Raw genomic sequence first — 25,200 nt, 5'->3', positions numbered from 1 at the left:
TTTATCACTACCAGTTGTGTCTGTCTGTTTCTGATATCAATCCACAGCCAGGATATTGGTACTTTCTTCACTTGCATTCTTGAAAGTGTTTGCAGATATTTAGAACTAACCAGGTGTGCCAGAGGGGCTGAGGCCATTCTTGGAGTTAAGGCATAAAACAGAGAACCCAAAAATCACCAAGTGGCTCCTTCGGGGAGTAGTGTTACACCTACTTATCCAAAACTACAAATAAAAACTTTGGGTTATAGATACGCAGAGAAACGTGAATACACAGAGAAAAGTGGTTATAAAGCCTAAACATTTTTTACCTTAATGCATTCCTTGCATTAAGATCGAAAAATGTTTAGGCATCGAATTTGGCCCCTCACACCGTATACTTACCTGAGCCCTCATTCCATCCAGCACTGTGCACATCTGCAACTCTTCTCTCCCCTCACTTTGGCCATTGGCTCCCAGTGATGTCAACCAAAGCCAGCCTATCATGTCAGCTCCCCTTGTGAGCAAGCAGTGCATAGCTGTCAATCACAAAGAGAGAGTGGACTTGATAGGGAACTAGTACCTCAGCTTCTCTATCAGGTGCCACCCACTGTCATTGGTTACTAAGAGGCTGCCAGCAACAAACATAACAACTGTTGATAGGTAGGGAGGAGAGGAGCTTGCTGCACAGCGTACAGAAATAGGCACACTGTATGTCTCTGTATGCCAGCTTACAGCTGGTCTTAATTACCTCCAGTTTCATTATCTATGAATAGGAGGTAATTGTTTTTTTTAATTTGGTGCAGTAAAACTGTCACTATTAGGAACTACCTGAATCTGATGAACATTTCAGTAAAGCTACCAAAACTGAAAGCAGGGCTTTTTGAATCTGGTGTAGGCCATTTTAAAGGGGCATACCATCAGAAAAGTGTCACTAGTGGTTTATTGAATTCCTTTGAATCTCTTTCTTCACCCTCTACAGCAATGAAAGTGTTTGAAAAGCACACAAATCATGCATCAATGTATTTAGCTTACATAAAAGATTCTAGATATATGTTAATGAGTGTAATGTTATAAAAAATACCGCTTTGTAAAAGGGATACCTAAATATTGGAAACCTGACCTTAAAAAAATAGTCCTGACCCATCCACTAGTGGTGCTTAACAGTATTCTCACTATTTCAATATCTGTAATGTTTCTCTGCTCATAAGTATGGGTTTATTTGGATGCTGCAATGTCTTCTTTCAATCAAAAAAAGTATATACAATAAATACAGGTTTTGGCCTTGGACTATGGTGGCCTTAAAATTATTCTGTCTGTAAAACTCTGGTAGGTTATATTTTTTTAACAACACAAACAATATACCAAGGCCCTAAACATTATTGGCCAGTAGTGACTGAAGTAGTCCCAATAGTCCTGCTGCTGTAAAAATCAACTTGAAGGTAGAAGAAGTGAATCGGTAACACACAACACAGTGCAAGCACCTTGGTGTCCAATGCTGTCCATTGGATTTTTTATGAGATTGGCACATTAACTCTACACCACTGCAAGAGTGTTTATTGCTTGGGCATGTAGTTGATTGTGTGTTGCATTGGAATTAGTTCACAATTTGCACTCGCAGCCATCAGCACCATCATCTAGGTTGTTTATTAGGATACCCAGTCCATCCATAGGGGGTGCATGGGCGCCGCCCCCCTCCAGGCAGTCACAAAAAAAAAATGTAAACATTTTTTTTTTAAACTGGCCCTTAAAAAAAAAAAAAAAAAAGGTCCTTAAGTACACCGTGTTCGGATGCCAGACATAGTGCACCATGGGAAGTGCCATGTCTATGCAATCATGAGATTGCAGAAGCGGCACTTCATTTGCGGGCTTTTGTCCCGCCTTGCGGCGCTTTCCAAAGCACTGAGTAGCTTCTTCCCAGCGCTCGTAATATCTATTACTACAGGGGGGCGGTTTCATTGACATCTGAGTTAGATGTCACTTCCTGTTTTCTCTCTCCCATTGCGCCCGAGAGACAGAAAACCTGAAGTATGAGGAGCAGACACCTCCATCGCTGCTGCTGCCTGTGGAAGGAGACACCGCTGGAGAGGAGAGGACAGCACAGCAAGGTAAGTATGAGAAGGGGGGTTTAATGTGACACAGGCTGCATTTGGTGGGACACAGGCTGCATTTGGTGGGACACAGGCAGGCTGCATTTGGTGGGACACAGGCTGCATTTGGTAGGACACATGCTGCATTTGGTGGGACACAGGCTGCATTTGGTGGGACACAGGCTGTATTTGGTGGGACACATGCTGCATTTGTTGGGACACATGCAGGCTGGATTTGGTGGGACACAGGCTGAATTTGGTGGGACACAGGCAGGCTGCATTTAGTGGGACACAGGCTGAATTTGATGGGACACAGGCTGCATTTGGTTGGACACATGCTGCATTTGATGGGACATATGCTGCATTTGTTGGGACACAGGCTGCATTTGGTGGGAAACATGCTGCATTTGGTGGGACACAGGCTGCATTTGGTGGGACACAGGATGTATCTGATGGGACACAGGCTGCATGTAAGGAGGGACTCTGCTGGGGGCACCTGATGTAAGGATGGACACCTCTAGTGGCAGGCGATGTGGCTAGTGACACGCTCAGGGCCCCCACTGATTCTGCATTATGGTGAGTTGAATGATTTCATTTTATATTACAATATAATAATAGAAATAATTTGCTTCAATCATCCTAACACCATAACAACCATGGTGCCGGGATGATTGAAGTGCTAACACCAGGTGTTTGGAATATCTTTATCTGCTGATTGTTAAAATTTCTAGAATACACATATTTATATTGTTGTGTAAGATCTGGGCCTGCTGTCCCTTCATCCCTCTCTCCCTCTCCCTCCATCCCTCATTCATCTGAGACGCTAACCACACCCCCATTTGAGTCACTCCCCCTATTCTGCTTAAACCACGCCCATGTTCACCAAGTGGGAGGGGTTAAAAGGAGGGGCAGGGTCTGACGCCCCCCATCCTAAAACGTCACCAGCCGCCACTGACGACACCATATATACTCTCAAGGTCTTTGCACTCTGTTTTGTATGAATTGTCTTTTCAAGATGTCACTGACCAGCAGTATTTGCACTAGGAAATCCATAGTGGAAACATTTTCACTTATCAGCTAAACATGAGCCTTCAAAACTATTTCTTGAAGACTTTCACCAATTTATCTAATTTATGACTTAAACTTAAGAAAAACAAATCTATTCATAAACACACAATGCTGTAAGCATTACCTGCTGATCTGAAAAAGACTCCATAACTGCTTTTAAGTGCTTTAAACTGTTTGACTTATTCACCATAATGCTGTTTCATCTTTTTTTGAGCCGGACATGTTTCTGTGTTAGTACATTTCACTTGTTGAAAGGAGAAGTAAAAATCATTAATATGATTCCAACCTCATCTAAAGGTGACTTCTGCAATCTGATACTTTAATTAGAGTGCAGTATGGCCAGCATAGGTCTCTCCATGGCTGAAAGGATGCTACCATGCTAGTAACAACCTGTATGCCATCAGCAATGGGGTTCCAGAATGGCTACCTTAAAAAGTGTACCACACATCTAAAAACTGTGACCTGTTAGCTCTTTGTGTACCACTCAGGCTCAGTGGATAAGGGGTGTACAGGCAGGTACCCTCACATTTGCTGCTGAAAGTGCCAGAAGGGGACGGAGGCCATCATGACTCCTGCAGTTGTTCAAAAATAAAGGGGTAATCCCTGATGCCACAAATCTGAGGAATCCTATGGAAGTGGATAATCTCAGCCTGGACACTGACCTGGCCACACCCCATTGCATTTCACTCTGCCCCTGGAGCTTAGTCATGGGGATCCCTATGACTAAGCTCTGGGGGTGGAATGAAATGTGTTTGGGGCGTGGTCTGGTCGGTGTTCAGGCTGAGGTTGCCACTCTATCCACTTCCATAGGATCTCTCAGATGTGTAGCTGTCAGAGCTGGCTTAGCTCTTCCTTCTCTGTGATGACTGCTCAGCTGTCGGCTAATTGCCAGCTCTCATCTCTCTCCACAGTTACTCAGCTGTACCTGATCCTGCTCGTCTGACCTGCCTACTACTATCCACCTCACTTCATCTCTGCCTTCGCCTTGGTCACATCACAAGAAACCATCTCCTGCAGTTCTGTTTATAGACTAGCTTGCTGACATCCCTTCTGGCTCCTTATCCTGTTTGCTGTTGCTCCACTTGAATCCCTGACTTCTGGCCTGGCTGATTACCCAATCTGGTTATTGAACTTTGGACTGGCTGACCACTCGATACGGTTACTGGACTCTGGCTATGCTTTGACTACAATGTATGCAATTGAGATCTTTGCAGATTTTCTATAATTTGTTTTTGGTAATTTTGGTAATCCAGCAATATATATGCATCTGCACCAGCCAGTCCCTGACAGCCCCCGTTTCCTGCTATCATTACAGAAATTCCTCTTCTGTATCCTGACAGGACTCCATTCCTGTACAGTCATTAGAAAGTGTCCACATCAAGTAGGCAGTGACATGGACATTCAAAGAAGGATGCTGCCTCTTGTACATAAAATGAACAGAGAAGATTTGGGAGTGTAAAATCCCATGACTGCAGATTTAAGTGAGTAAAAACGGCATTTAGTTAGGTTTCCTTTTTTTCCAGTGATTAGTAAGCAGGTGGGAAGGCACAGCCCAGTTTAGCTTTAATATACAGTATCTCACAAAAGTGAGTACACCCCTCACATTTTTGTAAATATTTTAGTAAATCGTCATGTGACAACACTGAAGAAATTACACGTTGCTACAATACAAAGTAGTGAGTGTACAGTGTAAATTTGCTGTCCCCTCAAAATAACTCAAAACACAGCCATTAATGTCTAAACCGCTGGCAACAAATTGAGTACACCCCTAAGTGAAAATGTCCAAATTGGGTCCAAAGTGTCAATATTTTGTGTGGCCGCCATTATTTTTCAGCACTGCCTTAACCCTCTTGGACATGGAGTTCACCAGAGCTTCACACGTTGCCACTGAAGTCCTCTTCCACTTCTCCATGACGACATCACAGAGCTGGTGGATGTTAGAAACCTTGTGCTCCTCCACCTTCCATTTGAGGATGCCCCACAGATGCTCAATAGGGTTTAGGTCTGGAGACATGCTTGGCCAGTCCATCACCATTACCCTCAGCTTCTTCAGCAAGGTAGTGGTCATCTTCGAGGTGTTTGTTGGGGTCGTTATCATGTTGGAATACGGCCCTGCAGCCCAGTCTCCGATGGGAGATTCTCTGCTTCAGTATGTCACAGTAAATGTTGGCATTCATGGTTCCCTCAATGAACTGTAGCTCCCCAGTGGCGGCAGCACTCATGCAGCCCCAGACCATGACACTCCCACTACCATGCTTGACTGTAGGCAAGACACACTTGTCTTTGTACTCCTCACCTGGTTGCTGCCCCACACGCTTGACACCATCGGAAACCAAATACGTTTATCTTGGTCTCATTAGATCACAGAACATGGTTCCAGTAATCCATGTCCTTAGCCTGCTTGTCTTCAGCAAACTGCTTGCTGGTTTTCTTGTGCATCATCTTCAAAAGAGGCTTGCTGCTGGGATGACAGCCATGCAGACCAATTTGATGCAGGTGCGACGTATGGTCTGAACACTGACAGGCTGACCCCCACCTCTTCAACCTCTGCAGCAATGCTGGCAGCACTCACACGTCTATTTCCCAAAGACAACCTCTGGATATGATGCTGAGCACATGCACTCAACTTCTTTGGTCGACCATGACGAGGCCTGTTCTGAGTGGAAACTGTCCTGTTAAATCGCTGTATGGTCTTGGCCACCAGGCTTCAGCTAAGTTTCAGGGTCTTGGCAATCTTCTTATAGACTAAGCCATCTTTATGTAGAGCAGCAATTCTTTTTTTTCAGATCCTCAGAGAGTTCTTTGCCATGAGGTGCCATGTGGAACTTCCAGTGACCAGTATGAGAGAGGGAGAGCGAACACCAAATTTAACACACCCTCTCCCCATTCACACCTGAGACCTTGTAACACTAACAAGTCACATGGCATCGGGGAGGGAAAATGGCTAATTGGGCCCAATTTGGACATTTTCACTTAGTGGTGTACTCACTTTTGTTGCCAGCGGTTTAGACATTAATTGCTTGAGCGATTTTGAGGAGGCAGCAAATATACAATGTTATACAAGCTGTACGTTCATTACTTTACATTGTAGCAAAGTGTAATTTCTTCAGTGTTGACACATGAAAAGATATAATAAAATATGTAAAAAAATGTGAGGAGTGTACTCACTTTTGTGAGATACTGTATTTAAAGCTGAATACATACATGTGTACATTGTCAATGGGATATGTTGTAAATATACATTTTTTATTTGTATACATCTTATTTGAAAATGCAATCTGTTTTCTTTCATATTTAAATTTAGCTACTCTGGGGGCATTGTGCATGTTTTATATTAGAGGAGAAAGATGGTGTTGTTTTTTCCGTATTGGCCTGAGGAGGACAGGCAAAAATATTTGCAAAGCTAATATGTGCTGCTTTTTTTCATCTTTATGTATTTATTTTTGGTGATTGGGTGTTTATCAACTATGCATCTCTATAGATCTCAAAAGAAACTTATGAAATGATTTATAATAAATTATTAGAGATAATTCAATCCCTCACTAAATTACATCAGATTGATTTTTAATCAATTAATTGTTTATAATAGTGAATATTTGTCTATATTGTCTATAATAAATGAATATTTTTAACAAAAGGTGTCATAATCTTTCTTCATTACTCCTTCCCTATGGAGGTGCAGCGGGTATATAGAGATGCAGAGAGTCGTTGTATCATTATTAAAGGTTACTTAGTGGGCAGAGAGTTAATCATAGCTAATGTGTATGCACCTAATGATGTCCAATCTACTTTCTTTTCCAGTTTTTTTAATACCTGAAATGGTATCACTCATCACACTTCATACTTGGCGGAGATTTTAACTCAGCCTTGCAACCATGTTTAGACCGTATTAAACAAACGCCTAAAACCTTTTCCAAATCAACATGCACATATTTAAACACTGTGCAACCTATTGATTCTTGGAGGGCCTTAAATGTTGGCGCTCATGAATACACATTTTATTCACATCCACACGAATCGTATTCACGTCTGGATTACATTTTTTGCACACCCATTATTTTATCGAATTCTCTTGATGCCACCATTCACCCCTATCCATGGTCTGATCACCTGATAAATTCACTTGCCACTCAATTTCTTGATCTCTGACCTACTTCCTACTCCTGGAGACTCCATGAATCCCTTTTAACAGACCCTACATGTCAACAGGAGTTGGCAACAGCAATAGAAGAATACTTTAAGTGAAACTCTACCCCTGACACTTCATCTGCAACCCTCTGGTTTGCACACAAGGCAGTCCTTCAAGGTCACCTTATTCAAATAGCAGCAGACCACAATAAATAAAAATGGAAAAAAAATACTAGCCAGTATAAAGGATCTACAAGGGATCTATAAAATACATACTAAAACTCATGACCCTTTAATTGCCCACTTAATATCCCAAAAATGCTCACAATTGGATGCACTCCTAACACATAAAACAGAAAAGGCACTTAGATGGTCCAAGGCCAAGCAAATCCTATTCGTCATTGTTCGCTAGGAAACTCAATCAATCCATTAGACCCCCTCATATATACAAATGTGAGAACACCGCAAATCAATTAGCCACACATCCACAAGAAGTCTTATTGATTTTTCACAAATTCTGTTCAGACATTCTTTCCTGTCCCGATTCCTCCACTTCATCACCAAATCCCTCATGGTTGGCTAATATTCAAATACCTTCATTATCACCCACTCAACTAGAAAAATTATACACAGAAGATGAATTATAACAAATAATCAAATCTCTGAAAAGAGGCTCCACACCTGGTTGAGATGGATTTTCTACATTCTACTATAAACAATTTGTCCCTCTTTAAATCCCAAATTTAACAAGATTATATAATAATATAATCAAAGGAGGCTTATTCCCAGAAGAAATGTTACTCGTCAATATGTCCTTAAAGCGGTTCTTCACCCTAAAGGGGAAGTTCCTCTAATTTGATCCCTCCCCCCTCCGGTGCCACAATCGGCACCTTTCAGGGGGGAGGGGGGTGCAGTTACCTGGATAATACAGGTATCTGCACCCACTTCCGGGCAGACCGCCGCAGACGCCCCGCCCCCGTTGTGTTCTGGGAAACACACAGTTCCCAGGACACAGCGGGGGACCAGAAGAGACGCGCACATGCACAGTAGGGAACCGGGCAGTGAAGCCGCAATGCTTCACTTCCCGATTCCCTGACAGAGGACGGCTGCGGGGGCAGCAGCGAGACGAGCGATTGCTCGTCATCTGCCGCCGACATTGCTGGACCCTGGGACAGGTAAGTGTGATTTTATTAAAAGTCAGCAGCTGCAATATTAGTAGCTGCTGGCTTTTAATATTTTTTTTTTTAGGTGCAGAACCACTTTAATACCCAAACCTGATGAAGACCATACTCTGCCTCAAAACTATAGGCCAATATCAGTAATAAACATTGATCTCAAAATATTCAGGACTGTTAGTAAATAGACTATCCTCACTGATATCTCCCTATCAAACAGAATTTATCCCCAGCCTCCAAATTACACATAAGATTAGTTTGGCAACAAATGAAATCCAAGCCGCAAACCTCAGATCTCAAGCAGTCCTTCTTCTGGGCCTAGATATTAATAAGGCATTTGGTGTCTGCTGGAATTATCTCAATATCATTCTACAAAAATATGGGTTTAATGGAGAATCTTGCTTGGATTTCGAGCACTTTTGCAATAACCCTCACACGAGAATTAGATTACCAGGTTGCAACTCTGAGTTTTTTAAAGTGGATAGGGGGACGAGACAGGAGTGCCCCCTGCCTCCCCTCCTGTTCGCACTCACTATAGAACTGTTAGTGACGGCAGTTCTGTCACATCCAGATATTAAAGGATATACCACTTCAAATACTACATACAAATTAAGCATGTATGCTAATGACATGTTATTATCCCTCACCCAACCGGTTATATCATTACCAAACCTACTCAAAACTCTACAACAATTTTCATCTCTCTCTGGCTTATCAGTTAAAATCTCAAAATCCATTGGTATGCCTATAAATGTATTACCATCAGAATTTAGTGTCTTAAGAAATTTGTTCACGTTCACATGGTCCATTGACTCTCTTTCATATTTAGGAATACAACTTACCCTGATATAAAATTCCTGTTCTCCAAAAACGACTTCCCTTTGATGTTAAAACTTAGAATGATGCTGAAACTATGGAAGTCTTATCATATTTATTTCTTGGGAAGGATAACGGCAATTAAGATGACAATACTCCCAAAATGGCTGTACTTGTTTAGAGCTCTCCCTATTAGGTTAAATAAAATTCGTAACCGAGTGACCCTGCCCCTCTGACGCTACAGGAAAGCCATAGGGATGTCCCTATGTGTCAGAGGGGGACGAGGACACCCGGCGATGTCATTTTGTGGCCCCGCCCTCAGTTATAAAAGAACTGTCACCTGAGAGGCACGTCATTACGGAGGGTGCCTCCCACGGAGGCAGATCGTAGGTGGCTTGCGTCTTTTTTTTTTTCCTTTTTCGGTTCTTCAGAGCATGAGAAAAAGAAGAAGACTCTGTGGGACAGTTTTATTTTTTTATTTTTTAAATAAAGGACTTGTCCCAAGGCATGTAGTGTCTTTTTAACCATTTTCACACATTTTTTGTGAAATGTTAGGGGTACCCCATTACCACTTCACACAGAGGGGCCGAGGATCTGGGGGTCCCCTTATTAAAGGGGGCTCCCAGATTCTTATAAGCCCCCCTGCCCACAGACCCCCATAACCACCGAGCAAGGGTTGCGGGCATGAGGCCCTTCTCCCCATCAACATGGGGACAACCCCAAAGCACCCTCTAATGTTGAGGGCATGTGGCCTGGTACGGTTCAGGAGGGGGGCGAGAGCCTCTTTTCCTGCGTTCTGCCAGGTTGTGTGCTTGGATAAGGGTCTAGTATGGATTTTTGGGGGGACCCACGCCATTTTTTAAAAATTTTTGGCGCGGGGTCCCCCTTAAAATCCATACCAGACCTGAAGGGTCTGGTATGGATTTTGAGGGTGACCCCACGCCATTTTTTTACAGTTTTTGGTGTGGGGTTCTCTTTAATATCCATACCAGACCTGAACGGCCTGTTATGGAATTTGGGGGACCCCCATGCATTTTTTTTTATTTTGGTGTGGGGGAATCCCATGCCATTTTTATCAATGAACTTTTATGTGTATTGCCGGACAGACAATTCATTATAGCCACAAGTAGTTTTAAATGACTTTTTTTTCCTTTAGAAATGTAATTTTGCTGTCAGACTGTTCTAAACACAGGAAACATGCGTCACTTTACAGGCATACTATAGACACCCCCCAGGTATGAAATTTAAAGGAATATTACACTTTTATTGTTTCACTTTATGCATTATTAAAATCACTGCTCCCATAAAACTACTGTTTTTAAAACTTTTTTTTGCATTGATACATCTCCCCTGGGGCAGAACCCATGTCCCCAAAACTTTTTATGACAATACCATGGATATAAGCCTTCAAAATTAGCACTTTTAATTTCTCCCATAGACTTTAAAAGGGTGTTCCGCGAGTTTCAAATTTGCCACAAACACCCCAAATTGTTTACTATTCGGCGAACAGGCAAACACCTGATGTTTGAGTCGAACTTAGGTTTGACTCGAACATCGGGACCATCCCTACTGGTGAATATCTAATGAAATTATTATCCTTAGTAAATTTATTAAAAACTCCACATTCTCATCTCTTCAAACAACATATCATATCCCAAATAACAAACACTGGTGATTTCTTCAAATAAGACATTTCTACAATACACACTATAAAATAGCTAATATTGCATTGCTTTTATGAAAACATGTTTAAAAACTCCTAGGGGAATGGGTCTCAGACTGGAAATTTATAATAATTTAATGAATTTGGACCTCCAAGAAAAGCTCCTATGCATTCAGAAATGGGAGACGGAACGTAATCTTTCTCTCTCCTCTGAAGACTGGAGAGACAGTATATGGTAATTAATCTCAATAAATGCACAAGAGCCCTTATAGTCCGCGAGACTGCGATCAAACTTTTCACTAGATGGTATCTCACACCTACCAAATTACATGTCATCTTTCCAACAGTTCTCTTAGTTTGCTTCAGAGGTTGCACTTCCTCAGGCTCATTTTACCATACTTTTTGGGAATGCCAAAATATATCGCACATTTGGCATCAACTTCAAAATTTGGCCTCCACCATCTCAGACAACCATATCCATCTCACTATATCTAACTGTCTATTATTTACACCCATTCTGGGATTGTCTATCCCACAAATGATATTTATCCATACTTTAAGTGTAGACATACAGTGGCTCATTGCATATCACTGGAAGTCCCCTGCATTCCCTATTTCTGAATTAAAATCCAGAATACACACAATCAACCTCATGGAAAAAAAAATATTTCATGTGGTATATAATTCTATTCACTTCTATAATCAAAAATGGAATCCTTGGTTCAAACATTCAGAATTTTTTTTTCAACCGTCAAAATAACGAAATAGTCCATTCTTATCACTCCTTTAACCACTTGCAGACTGGACCATTTTGCTGGTCAAAGACCAGACCACTTTTTGCGATTCGGCACTGCGTCGCTTTAACTGACAATTGCGCGGTCGTGCGACGTAGCTCCCAAACAAAATTGACGTCCTTTTTTTCCCACAAATAGAGCTTTCTTTTGGTGGTATTTGATCACCCCTGCGGTTTTTATTTTTTGCGCTATAAACAAAAATAGAGCGACAATTTTGAAAAAAACACATTATTTTTTACTTTTTGTTATAATAAATATCCCCCAAAAATATATATAAAAACATTTTTTTCCCTCAGTTTAGGCCGATACGTATTCTTCTACATATTTTTGGTAAAAAAAATCGCATTAAGCGATTATTGATTGGTTTGCGCAAAAGTTATAGCGTTTACAAAATAGGGATAGTTTTATAGCATTTTTATTAATAATTTTTTATTATTCTTTTTTTAATAGTAATGGCGGCGATCAGCGATTTTTATTGTGACTGCGACATTGTGGGGGACCCATCGGACATTTTTGACACATTTTTGGGACCATTGTCATTTATACAGTAATCACTGCTATATAAATGCAGTGATTCCTGTGTAAATGACACTGGCAGTGAAAGGGTTAACCAGTGGGTGGCAGTGTAGGGGTTAAGTGTTCCTAGGGGTGTGTTACTAACTGTGGGGGGGTTGGGCTTTCATTTAGTGAACACTGATCTCTGCTCCAATCACATGGAGCAGAGATCAGCGTCACTAGTTGCTAGGCAGAATGGAGAAATGTTGTTTACACAGCATTTCCTCCATTCGGCCGCTCCGTGAGACGATCGCGGGGATGCCCGCGGCGATCGAGTCCGCGGGTCCCGCGACCGGACTCACGGGGGTCCCGACCAGCGCGGGTCCCGCGACCGGACTCACGGGGGTCCCGACCAGCGCGGGAGCGCGCCGCCGGCGGCGCGCTCCCGATGGCAGGGCGGCATTGAATATTGGACGTACCTGTACGCCAATATGCCTGCCAGTGCCATTCTGTCGACGTACATCGTCGTGCACTGGTCGGGAAGTGGTTAATTGCAAAGAGATCCAATATCCATAGTGTATATTACAAACAGCTTACACAATAACAGATGCAATTAATTTCATTACTTTTAAGTTGTATTAAGACTGTTCCAATCTCGTTTTAATATGTATAGCATATTATCTATATATATACATGAAGATGATGTTAATATACTCCATGTTAAACTCTCTGTACATACGATTGTAATGTAATGCTGACAAACTTGAAATAAAAACTTTTAATAGCTCAACCAACCCTGTGGTAGCACATATCAATGGAACTTCACTCGCCATACAAACATGATTAGCAAAAAAGATTTATTGGTGTCAAAGATATAAAAAAACATAAAAAATAATTATACACCGCATGCAACAATACCTCAAACAGAGTAGTGCCCCCCAGCTCCAAGAATCTGATCTGGCAACCCTAAATGCATCAATTATTGAGAAAGAGATTGAACAAACCATCAAATCTTTACCAGCCCATAGATCCCCAGGTCCAGAGAGTCTGCCCTATGAAAAACTATAAATCCCTCCTCCCCTTTTACTCCCCTATATGTGAAGACTCTTCAACACCTTCCTCCAGGACTCCCCCATTCCACCAGACATGCAACGTTCCTTTATCACCCTAATCCCCAAACCAGACAAAGACCCCATCCTTTGCACCAACTACAGAACCATTGCCCTATTAAACTGGGAACTAAAAATTTTTACAAAATTGCTCTCAATTCGTTTGAATATGGTCCTCCCCTCCCTTATCCATAAGGATCAGGTGAGCTTTGCCCCCCTTCGACAGGCAGGGGACAACACCAGGAAGGTGATCGACTCGGAGTCCTTGCTACTTAGACTGGACGCCGAAAAGGCCTTTGACCGTTTAGGTTGGCCCTTGCTGTTTGCCACATTGCAGCACACCGGGTTTGCAGGACCCTTCATGCAGGCGATCCATCTCTACTCCAAACCTTCCTCCCAGGTCAAGACCCCCTTTGCACTCTCCTTTCTCCATATCCAATGGTACCCGGCAGGGTTGCCTGCTATTGCCCTGCTATTTGCCTTATGTGTAGAACCTCTGGCAGCATCCATCCAAAAAATCAAGCTATACGGGGAATATCGGTTAGGGGCAAAGAATTTAAGATTTTGCTATTCGCGGATAACATCATCCTCACCCTGACACAACCCAGAATTTCCCTTCCCAGTCTGCATGCAGAACTCAACCGCTATGAAGCCCTCTCGGGATATAAAATGAATATGTCTAAATTGGAGGCCCTTCCAATAAACATTCCTGTAGCAGAAGTTACCCATCTACAGTCTAACTTTTCCTATCACTGGAAGTCCACCTCCTTGAAGTGAAAGATTATGGGGGAAAACACTGCGCTAATATAAAGTAAATTGAAACAAAAATAATAAGCAGCTAACACTCAAGCATACAAAGCCCAACCGATAAATAATTAATTGGTGTATCACTAAGTGTAAAGTGAACAATACATGAAAGTATGGTTGGACATACAATAAGACCAAAATCAAAAAACATGGTGCACAAAAACCAATTATTGCAAAAACAAACAAAAAAAATGTGGTTCAAAATTATGGAACTGAATCCAATGAGTCCTACAACTGTGAAAGTCCACCAAAGTGAATAATCCTGTGAAATATTGCCAAAACACAGATTCAATCTGATTGTAGTACTGGAAACTTGAAACCAGTTGCCTGAAGACACATCTTCACCGATCAAAAGATGAAAAGATGAGTACTCTTACCAGTGAAGTTGGACACACATGTCGTACGACAGTGGGTCATGTGGGCTTGGAATCACAGTCTGGTGCTGTGTGTGGATGGTGATTTTAGATGGATCCTGATGGGGGGTCCTCACATCGCCGTCTTAGGACTCCAAGGAAGCTGGCACTTGGATCGTAAACGTATCCAGAACTGGCTCTTTCTTTTTCCTCCAAAGCTCAGGATGGAAAAAAGGAATTTTTGGTATATGGAAAAAGAACACAAGAGGGGCTCCCAATGGTGCAGGTCAAACAAAGACCAATAAATGTATTGCTATATGTCACAGATGACACGCAAAATATTAAAAAGTGATCACATAAAAAATAAAATAAAAGGATATCTGAAAGAATTTGTAAAAAGCCATGTGGGGTACAGAGAAGCTGCCGACGCGTTTCAGCAACTATAGGTCTTCAAAAGTTTACGCAGCGCTTTACTATGTAGAGGGGTGACAGCACAATTACAGTACAGTTCAATACAGAAGGCACAGGTGGCCACACCCTGTTACCTGCAAGGCTCCAAACCAAGTTTAGAAGGGTTAATCCCTTGGGATAGACCAACTATCTTTGATCTTCCCTGGTTTAAAGGTATCACACTGATACCAAGTTAAGAAACATTGGTAAACTAAGAGAAGGAAGTGCTCAAATGGCACATCCCCTTGAAATTTACCGTCAACATATGAAGTTTGCATCTTGGAAAGGATATAAGTATCAGTTGATTAATTTGTTAACTTCGTATTATAACAGGGTGTGGTTGCAGGGTTATTGTTCACTCCTATTTTGTGGCACACAGACACCTCATTGAACCTCTTGGCGGGCCCTGAGGATTCTTCAGAACCGTGATCATTTTGAAGGGTGGTACTGTATTAAGGTCCTACAAAAGCTCCAGAAGAAGCCACGCTTGTGGTGAAACATGTAGAGTCAACCATTCTTTTGTAGTGTGGCCATAGGGCTCTATTTGCCCCATTTTTTACCTGTTTTATTCCCTCTTTTTTACATTATTTTTATGTAATAAAATGTATATATTTTTGTAATATCAATTTTCATAGATTTTTATTTATTTTTTTTGCACTCCAATTATTCTCCTTTTGGTACCTTTTTGAACTCATTTAACCCCTAATATTAAATAGAAATATATTTTTTAGCACAATGAAGAGGTTCCTTTGCAGAAAATAATAGTCCTTTCCAAAGAATGGTAAATATATTGATACTTATCAACTTGTAATCAAGTTCACAGGTCTAGGATCCCGGGATAAGTTCCTCCCTTGTCTTTGAAACCCGCAGCCATAGTTCAACATATTTCAAAGTATGTAGAACTATATATGGGTCAAAGGCATGTAGTCCAGAGATGGGCCGTACTGGCCTCACTCACTTTATTGCTGGTGTTCTTTAATACAGGCATCTATAGGAGTTAGTGGGGGTTGTGTGCCTCCAGCACAGTATACACCTATATCTACCATTTATTGCTAGTGTTTTATGATAAAGGAATCTGCAGGAGTTAGTGGGTGTTGTGTGTCTCCAGTACAGCACAGTATACACCTGTATTTACCCTTTATTGCTGGTGTTCTCTAATACAGCCATCTGCAGGAGTTAGTGGGTGTTGTGTGCCTCCAGCACAGCACAATATACACCTGTATCTACCCTTTATTGCTGGTGTTCTCTAATACAGCCACCTGCAGGAGTTAGTGGGTGTTGTGTGCCTCCAGCGCAGTATACACCTGTATCTACCCTTTATTGCTGGTGTTCTCTAATACAGGCATCTGCAGGAGTTAGTGGATGTTGTGTGCCTCCAGCACAGTATACACCTGTATCTACCCTTTATTGCTGGTGTTCTCTAATACAGGCATCTGCAGGAGTTAGTGGGTGTTGTGTGCCTCCAGCATAGTATACACCCGCATCTACCATTTATTGCTGGTGTTCTCTAATACAGGCATCTGCAGGATTTAAAGTGGGTGTTGTGTGCCTCCAGCACAGTATACACCTGTATCTACCCTTTATTGCTGGTGTTCTATCATACAGGCATCTGCAGGAGTTAGTGGGCGTTGTGTGCCTCCAGCACAATATAAACTACCCAATTGCTGGTTTTCCCATCTCCCTGCAGGCCATTACTATGTCTGCAAGGCCAACAAGGAGAGGCAGACAGTCACGAGCCAATAAACGAGGGCAAGCAGGCTCTGTGTCTAGAGACAATAGTGCTGGTCATGGACGTGGTGCATCGTCATCAGCACGTGGCCATGAGACACACTCGTCCTTATTTTCAGCAGCTGGACATGTTGAGCCGCATCATGCCAAAGACTTGGTAGAGTGGATGACAAAGCCCTCTTCATCCTCTTCATCCTCTCTCACCCAGGCTCAGGGTACTAGCAAAGCAGCTGCCAACGCATCCTCTTCCCTCATCTCAATGTCATCATCGGTCACTCCTTCCCTAGATCCACCATGTCCTCCTGAGGAGTCCCCCGAACTATTTGAGCACAGTGTTGCGTACATGCTCCAGGAAGATGCCCAGTATTTTGAAGGCTCTGATGATGATACCCAGCTAGAGGATGGCAGTAGCGTGAGCGCAGAGAGAGGGGATGCTCAAGAAGGACAGCAATCTGGCAGTCATGTTCCACCAGCTGCAGCATACTGCCAGGTTTGCTCCAGTGATGAAGAGGGAGGGGATGATGAGGTCACTGACTCCATGTGGGTGCCTGATAGGAGAGAGGAGAAGGAGGAGGCACATCTCCAAAGAGGCAGGATGCCCTCCGGGGTCCAGTATAGGGGCAGCACACTGACTGAATCACACCGCAGAGCTCTGCCTGTGCAGGGAGCTGCCTCGTTATTCCAAAAGTTCTTTGGTGTGGACCTTTTTTGAGACGAGTGCACCAGATTGCACTGCTGCTATTTACAACATATGTCTCAAGCGTATCTCGCGTGGCCAAAACATCAGCCGTTTGGGCACCACATGCTTGACCAGACATATGTTGACCTGCCATGCAGCTCATTGGCAAGCGTACCTTAAAGACCCACACCAAAGAACAAAGTGGACCTCTCTTTGCTCCTCATCAGCTGGGATCTCCAACCCCACTAGACCTTCAGTCCTCTCTGAAACCTGTACTGAGAGGAATGAAGGTGTAGAATTAGGTGTGTCACAGCCAAGTACTTGCGGGCACTCTGCTAGCAGTACACCCACGTCCGATTGTAGCAGGCAAATTTCCCTGCCCCAGCTGCTGGATGGTCGAAAGAAGTTCACTCCCAGCCATCCACATGCCCAGCGGTTGAATGCTAGCTTGGCTAAATTGCTAGCACTTCAACTGCTGCCTTTTCAGTTGGTAGACTCGGCCCCCTTCCGTGATTTTGTGCAATGTGCGGTTCCTCAGTGGCAGGTCCCCAAACGCCCCTTTTTCTCACGGAAGGCGATTCTGGCTCTCTACCGGCATGTGGAAGGCAATGTCCTTGCCTCGCTGGACAGGGCGGTCAGCGGTAAGGTGCATATTACCACTGACTCATGGTCCAGCAGCCATGGACAGGGAAGTTACCTATCTTTCACGGCCCATTGGGTCACTTTTCTGGCAGCTGGAAAGGATGTAGGACAAGGTGCAGTAGTGTTGGAGGTTGTTCCGCCACCACACCTCCAAAATGCTACTACTGGTTGTGACACACCTCTCTTCTCCACCCCCTCCTCTTTTTCCTCCATGGCCTCTTTCAGTGATGGCCTCCTCCAGTGCGCTGTCCTCAGAACCAGCGGTGCTCCGTAGGCGTTCAAGGGGCTACGCAAGTACGCAGGCAGAAAGATGCAATGCCGTGCTTGCGCTGGTTTGTTTGGGGAACAGGAGCCACACTGGGCAGATATTTTGTCAGCTCTGCAGGGGCAGGCCGAGAGGTGGTTGACGCCATGCCAGCTTAAGCCAGGAATGGTGGTTTGCGACAATGGCACCAACCTCCTCTCCGCCCTCCAACAAGTACAACTGACCTATGTTCCCTGTGTGTCTCACGTCCTTAACCTGGTGGTCCAGGTGCTTTCTTGGGCAGGTACAGGATGTCTTGAGGCAGGCCAGGAAAGTCTGTGTGCATTTCCGCCGATCATTTAATGCCAGTACTCGGCTGGCTGAGCTCCAAAAGGAGTTGAACCTGCCCAAGAACCGCCTTATATGTGACATTCCCACCAGGTGGAACTCAATGTTGGCCATGCTGCAGCGGCTGCACGCGCAGCAGAGGGCCATCAATGAGTACCTGTGCAACTACGGCACCGGGACAGGGTCAGAGGAGCTTGTTTTTTTCTCACCACGCCATTGGGGCATGATCAGGGATGCATGCAGTGTCCTTTCACTGTTTGAGGAGGCCACAGGGATGGTGAGCAGTGACAGTGCATGCATCAGTGACACTGTACCTCTTGTCCACCTGTTGGAGCATACGCTGCGTGGAATAATGGACAGGGCACTTGAGGAAGAACAGAGGCAGGAAGAGGAGGACTTCCTTGCCTCTCAAGGCCCCCTTTATCCAGACAGTGTTCCTGCTGTCCCACCCATCACACTGGAAGAGGAGGAGGAGGAGGAGGAGGAGGAGGAGGATTGTGTCAGCATGGAGGTGGAGCCTGGCACTCAGCAGCAGCAGTCTTTTAGGGATGGTTTACAGTCCCAAGAAACCCGTGGACCTCTACGTGGCTGGAAGGAGGTGGCTGCGAATCATGTTGTCCTTAGTGACACAGAGGACTCTGGACCGAATGCCTCAGCTAACCTACGCTGCATGGTCTCCCTGATCCTGCAAAGCCTGCGGAAGGATCCTCGTATTCTTTGGATCAAGGAGAGGGACCATTACTGGCTGGCCACTCTCCTTGATCCACGGTACAAGGGTAAGGTTGCGGACCTTATCTTGCCATCGCAGAGGGAGCAGAGGATGAGACATCTCCGGGAGGCCTTGCAGAAAAGTCTGTGCAATGCTTTCCCAGAGACTGGGAGGTTACAAACTCCTAGTTCTGGACAACGTGTTGCTGAGGCTTCGGTCAGTCACAGAAGGAGCGGTGGAGAAGGTGGCCGTCTGACCAATGCATTCAGACAATTTTTTAGTCCGCAGTCCCAAGGTATGATCGGTTCCAGCAACCATCGCCAATGCCTGATTTAAATGGTGCAGGAATACCTAGGGGAAAGGTCAGACTTGGACACCTTTTCCACCGAAAATCCTCTGGCTTGCTCGGTCTTGAGAATGGCTCATTGGCCAGAGCTTGCACAGTATGCAATTGAGCTACTGGCCTGTCCTGCATCCAGTGTTCTTTTGGAACACACCTTCGGTGCTGCTGGTGGCTTTGTAAACGATCACAGGGTGCGCCTGTCCACCGACTCGGTTGATCGACTGACCTTCATAAAGATGAATGAGTCTTGGATCACCACCAGCTACCAAGCACCTGAAGCTGATGTAACCGAATAATTTTTTTTGAAATGTCACATCCCTTCAAGACTGCCTATGCTGATGCTGAGTGACTGTCCTGTTATGTTGACTGACTATCCTCTTCCTCCTCAACGATCCCGCTGATACCTTGGAAGAACATTTTTGGTTCTGGGTGATGCCACCAGCCCAATTTTTCAGCCCCTGTTTAACAGGGGCGTGTAATTACAATTTTTGATGCAATGCTTTGCAGCAGGGCTCATTCCTGCACTCCAAATAGAGTATAGGGGAGAGGTTGCAGTGTCGTGGCACCAGCACCAGTGCCTAAGGCCCAATTTTTCAGCCCCTGTTTAACAGGGGCGTGTAATTACAATTTTTGATGCAATGCTTTATATATGTATGCATAATACACTGAGTGTTTTCGAGCTCTAAAGCTATGTGAGCTTTGATGGTTTATATTTTTGTACTATGAAAACCCAAGAAATATTTTTCACAAAAAATATTCTTAACAGATAAAGGCTAAAATCTTATTGGTTACTTTGCATCACTGCATTGTGCTTTTAGGCCTCATGCAAACTGTAGCTGCTTTATTACAGGCATTTGAGCTTTTAGTTCAGCTAGAAGAAGCTTGTACTTGTTTTGGGCTCTTTTGCATCTGTTTATTCAGCTTCTTTGAGCTTTTTTAAACATAAGCATTTTTTTCAGATAAGTCAGGAATTTCAACGGCGCTCACAATTACAAAAATCTAAAAAAATATATCTAAAACCTATAACAGAATAATATGTATACACTATCACTAGTCAAAAATTATAATACAAAAACCCAACTAAGTGAATAATAAAAATATACTCTATAACTCTTCACGTGCTTGACGCAAATCACGTGACATTTGGGCGTTCGCTTTGCCGGCCGGCTTTTCTTAACGCTGATTTGACCTTTATGTTTGTGAGTATGTTTTTTATTATGGAATAAAATATTTTGGTTTACGGTTTTATGCTATGGGAGTCTTTGCTTGCCTTTTATGAATGGTCCAACCACGTGAAAACGAGGTGATGTCCCTGTGTGATGACCCCTAAGAGTTCTGATATCAAATGCCTTTCTGATTCTGGGATTTGGTAAGCGCGCATTTTTACCATTTATCAGCACGGTGTTATTGAAGGAAATTCTCTCTCTTGGAGATTTCTCTAGGATTTCTTGAGAAGAAACATTTATGATTATTGGACTGTTATGCCCACGATTACATCTTGATGAAGAACTGTTTTCTTATATATAATTTTTGAGCACTCTATTCATAATATTTCTGATTGTTCACAAAAATTCTGTGCACTTTACCACTGTATGCTCATGACTACGTCTTTATGAGGAACTGTTGCTTATATATAATTTTTGAGCACTTTATATATATATATATATATATATATATATTTTTTTTTTTTTTGTACACTTGATTATTGTATGAGTTATAGAGTATATTTTTATTATTCACTTAGATGGGTTTTTGTATTATAAATTTTGACTAGTTATAGTGTATACATATTATTCTGTTATAGGTTTTAGATATATTTTTTTTAGATTTTTGTAATTGTGAGCGCGGTTGAAATTCCTGACGTATATGCTTTATAGGTGTGTATCATATCGTACCAATCGCAGCCTTTAGATATTTAGACTGATTGTTGAGAGATTTCTTTAGCACAGTATTTTTTTCCCAATTTTTTTTCAGATACCTTACCCTCAGCTAATTTTTCCTATTGTTTCTGTGTGTTTTCAAGCTTATTTTAGCTTTTTGCTGTGTATTTGCATGCTTTTGGTCCCTTAGTCATCTTTTCTGCTCAAAAGCTCCCCTCAAAAACGCTTTGGTTTGAGGTTTTTCTGTCTGTAATTTCCTGAAAAAGCCATAGCATGCATGGACACATTGGCTGACATAGAGGGGAGTTTCCATGTATAAAAGATGAGAGCTCAAAAAAGCTCAAAAGCCTGTAGGAGCTTCTTTGAGCTGCAGTGTGCATGAGCCCTTATACTATTTAGTAAGTCTGCAAAAATGCTGCAATATGAATGAACATATTGTCAATAAAAGCACAACATATCCATTCTTAAATCTCACTGTTGGCAAAACATCCCTGTAATTTTACATATGTAGAAACTAATACACCCATAAAACAATGAATAACTTTGATTAACAGTCTCATAAGTACATTTATCACAATATGTAGCATTGTTTAGCTGTGTGAACAGAAAATAAATATTCTGGTAAAATGAACTCATTGTCTGCAAAACTGGTTAGGAAAGACTTTGCATGGTTTGTTTTCAGAGCTGCCAAAGCTCATTTATTGTAGTTTTGTATGTTCCATTCTGTATAAAATGCAGTGAATTTTACTGACCAAGAGCCCTAGTAGCTACAAATCTTGAAGATTAACCTTTGCCAAGTCAAATAATCCTATATTCTAGCATGCAGTGGTAGTGGCTATCAAGTACCAGTCTATGAAGCATCCCTGCAATATTGGTTTGCTATTAAAAAATAAGATTATATTTGGGCCTGTACACATGAGCAAAAGGTAACACCCAAAACAGGTACTTTGACAACAGTTTTCCAAAATGAAAAAAGTCCAAATGGCTTTACTATATACAATGTTTAGCACATACCTTCTTAACCTTGTAATGATTACAGAAGCCCCAATAAATTTTGTCCAATATTTCCATATACACCTTCATCAAACTGTCAACATCATCAGCCTCACTAATTTTAGTAACCAGTATGACTTCAAAACATGACAATAGCTTTCTATTCTATTTTAAGGCCCCTTTCACACTGGGGCGGGAGATGCGGTAAAGCGGCACTATTTTTAGTGGTGCTTTACCATAAAATTTGCGGTGCTATTCGGCAGCTAGCGGGGCGGTTTTAAGGAAAGAGTTAAAAACCACCGCAAAGCACCTCTGCAGAGCAATTTTCCGACGGCATAGCCACGGTGCCCCATTGATTTCAATGGGCAGGGGCGTTTAAGGCGCGGTGTATACACCACGCCTTCACCGCTCCAAAGATGCTGCCAGCAGGACTTTTTTTTACCATCCTGTAAGTGCACCGCTCCAGTGTGAAAGCCCTCAGGGCTTTCACATTGGAGACAAAGCAGCGGCTGTTTCAGGGCGCTTTACAGGAGCTATTTTTAGCGCTGTAGCGCCTGCAAAGCACCCCAGTGTGAAAGGGGTCATAGTGTGGATAGCTAAAAACAGATAAGCTAAAAGAAAAGAAAAAAGTTAGAAAAGTTAAAAGAAAAAAGGATTTTATCATTGTTATTCACATAAAAAACAGTAGAGCACAAATATACAAGCTAGCTATAATTAGTGGGCTTTTTGTGTGAACTATAATTTCAGTGGAAAAAAACTGTCATAGAAGGGAATAAGGCACTGTGGATGGGGGAGAGATTAGGTAAAACTTAGGAGTAGGATATTTGCATGTAGAACTATTGCACACACTAAACCAGTGATGGCGAACTGTGGCACCCCAGAAGTTTTGGAACTACATTTCTTATAAAGCTCATGCACTCTGAGGTGTAGTTAAAGAGGGAGTCCGCCGGGAGTCTGCATTTTTTTTTTTTTTTTAAAAGCCAGCAGCTACAAATACTGCAGTTGCTGACTTTTAAAATAGTGACATTTACCTGTCCAGCGCGCCCGCGATGTCGGCACCCGAAGCCGATCTCTAGATCGTCTCTCGGGTGCTGCCGCCACCATCTTGGGTATGGGAATCAGGATGTGGAGCCTTTCGGCTTCATTTCCCGGTTACCTACTGCGCATGCGCGAGTCGCACTGAGCAATAAGGATGGACCCGCTGCCTCTGGAATCTGTGTGTTTCCCAGCAGGCAGCAGGGGACTTTCGGAAAGGGGCGTAATCTACGCCCCTTTCCGCAGAGAGCTATCCCGGAAGTGGGTGCAGATACCTGTACTGTACAGGTACCTGCACCCCCTCCCCCCTGAAAGGTGCCAATTGTGGCGCCGGAAGGGGGGAGGATTCCAATGAGCGGAAGGTCCACTTTAGGGTGGACCTCCGCTTTAAGCATCATGGGAAATGTAGTTCCAAAACATCTTGGGGCCAAGGTTTGCCATCACTACACTAAACATTGTTGACAGAACATTTTCTGTCACTACTGTTAGCATCCTCTTTTCTTTTTTTGCATTTTCAGTCCCCACTTTAATTCCCATTCCCATTTTTTTTAAATAAGTAAACTTTTTTGTGTGTGTGTGTGTGTGTGTGGGGGGGGGGGGGGGGGGGTAGAGAAAGAAAGGATGACCATCTCTGCTGTCAGAAACAGAAATTATGAGAAAGCACCTCTACGGGAGCATAGACTAAAATTAGATTATTTTACTGTAAAATCTTTATCTTTGAATGACACAGGAATTCAAGGATTCTAAAACATTTGGGTTATAAGTTTCCACCTGCAGAGGGTTATAATTATTATTATTATACAGGATTTATATAGTGCAGACAGTTTACGCAGCGTTTTACAACATTAGGCTGGACAGTATAATTACAATACAATCCAATACAGGGGGGAATCAGAGAGCCCTGCTCATTAGAGCTTACAATCTAGGGGGGAGGGTCAAGTTATACAAAAAGGTAATAGCTGTGGGGGATGAGCTAATGGAGAAAATAGTGCAGTTGTTAGATGGAGGCAGGATAGGCTTCTCTGAAGAGGAAAGGTTTCAGTGATCGCCTAAAAGTGGATACATTTGGAGACAGATTGGGGTAGGGAATTCCAGAGGATGGATGAGGCTCATGAGAAGTCCTGGAGGCACATATGGGAGAAGGTGATGAGGCAGCTAGAGAGAAGGAGGTCTTGGGAGGAAAAAAGAGTGCGATTGGGTTGGTATTTTGAGACTAGGCTAGTGATGTAGCAGAGTTGTGAATGGATTTGTAACTTATTGTTAGCATTTTGAATTTAATTTTGTTGGGCGAGTGGCAGCCAATGGAGGGATTGGCAGAAAGGGGTAGCAGACACTGAGCGGTTTGTAAGGTGGAAGAGTCTGACAGCAGCATTGATGATGGATTGAAGGGGGGATAGTCTATTTAAAGGTAAGTCAATGAGGAGGGAGATGCAGTAGTCAAGGCGAGAGATAACTAGGGAGTGAATCAGGAGCTTGGTGGTTTCATTGGTTAGAAAGGGACGTAGTTTAGAGATATTACCAAGGTTTTCAAAAGTGATTGGATGTGGGGCTGAAAGTAGAGTTTAGAGTCCAGGATAACACCTAGCATGCTAACATGTGGGGATGGGTGGATGGTTGTGCCATTGCTCTTGACAGATAAGTCAGGGGAAGAGGCACGTGGAGCAGGAAATATTAT

This window comes from Lithobates pipiens, unplaced genomic scaffold, assembly GCF_037356315.1.
Source record: "Lithobates pipiens isolate NorthernLeopardFrog02 unplaced genomic scaffold, aLitPip1_a1.2 Scaffold_18, whole genome shotgun sequence".
Lineage (NCBI taxonomy): Eukaryota > Metazoa > Chordata > Amphibia > Anura > Ranidae > Lithobates > Lithobates pipiens.
This window is presented reverse-complemented; position numbering follows the sequence as displayed.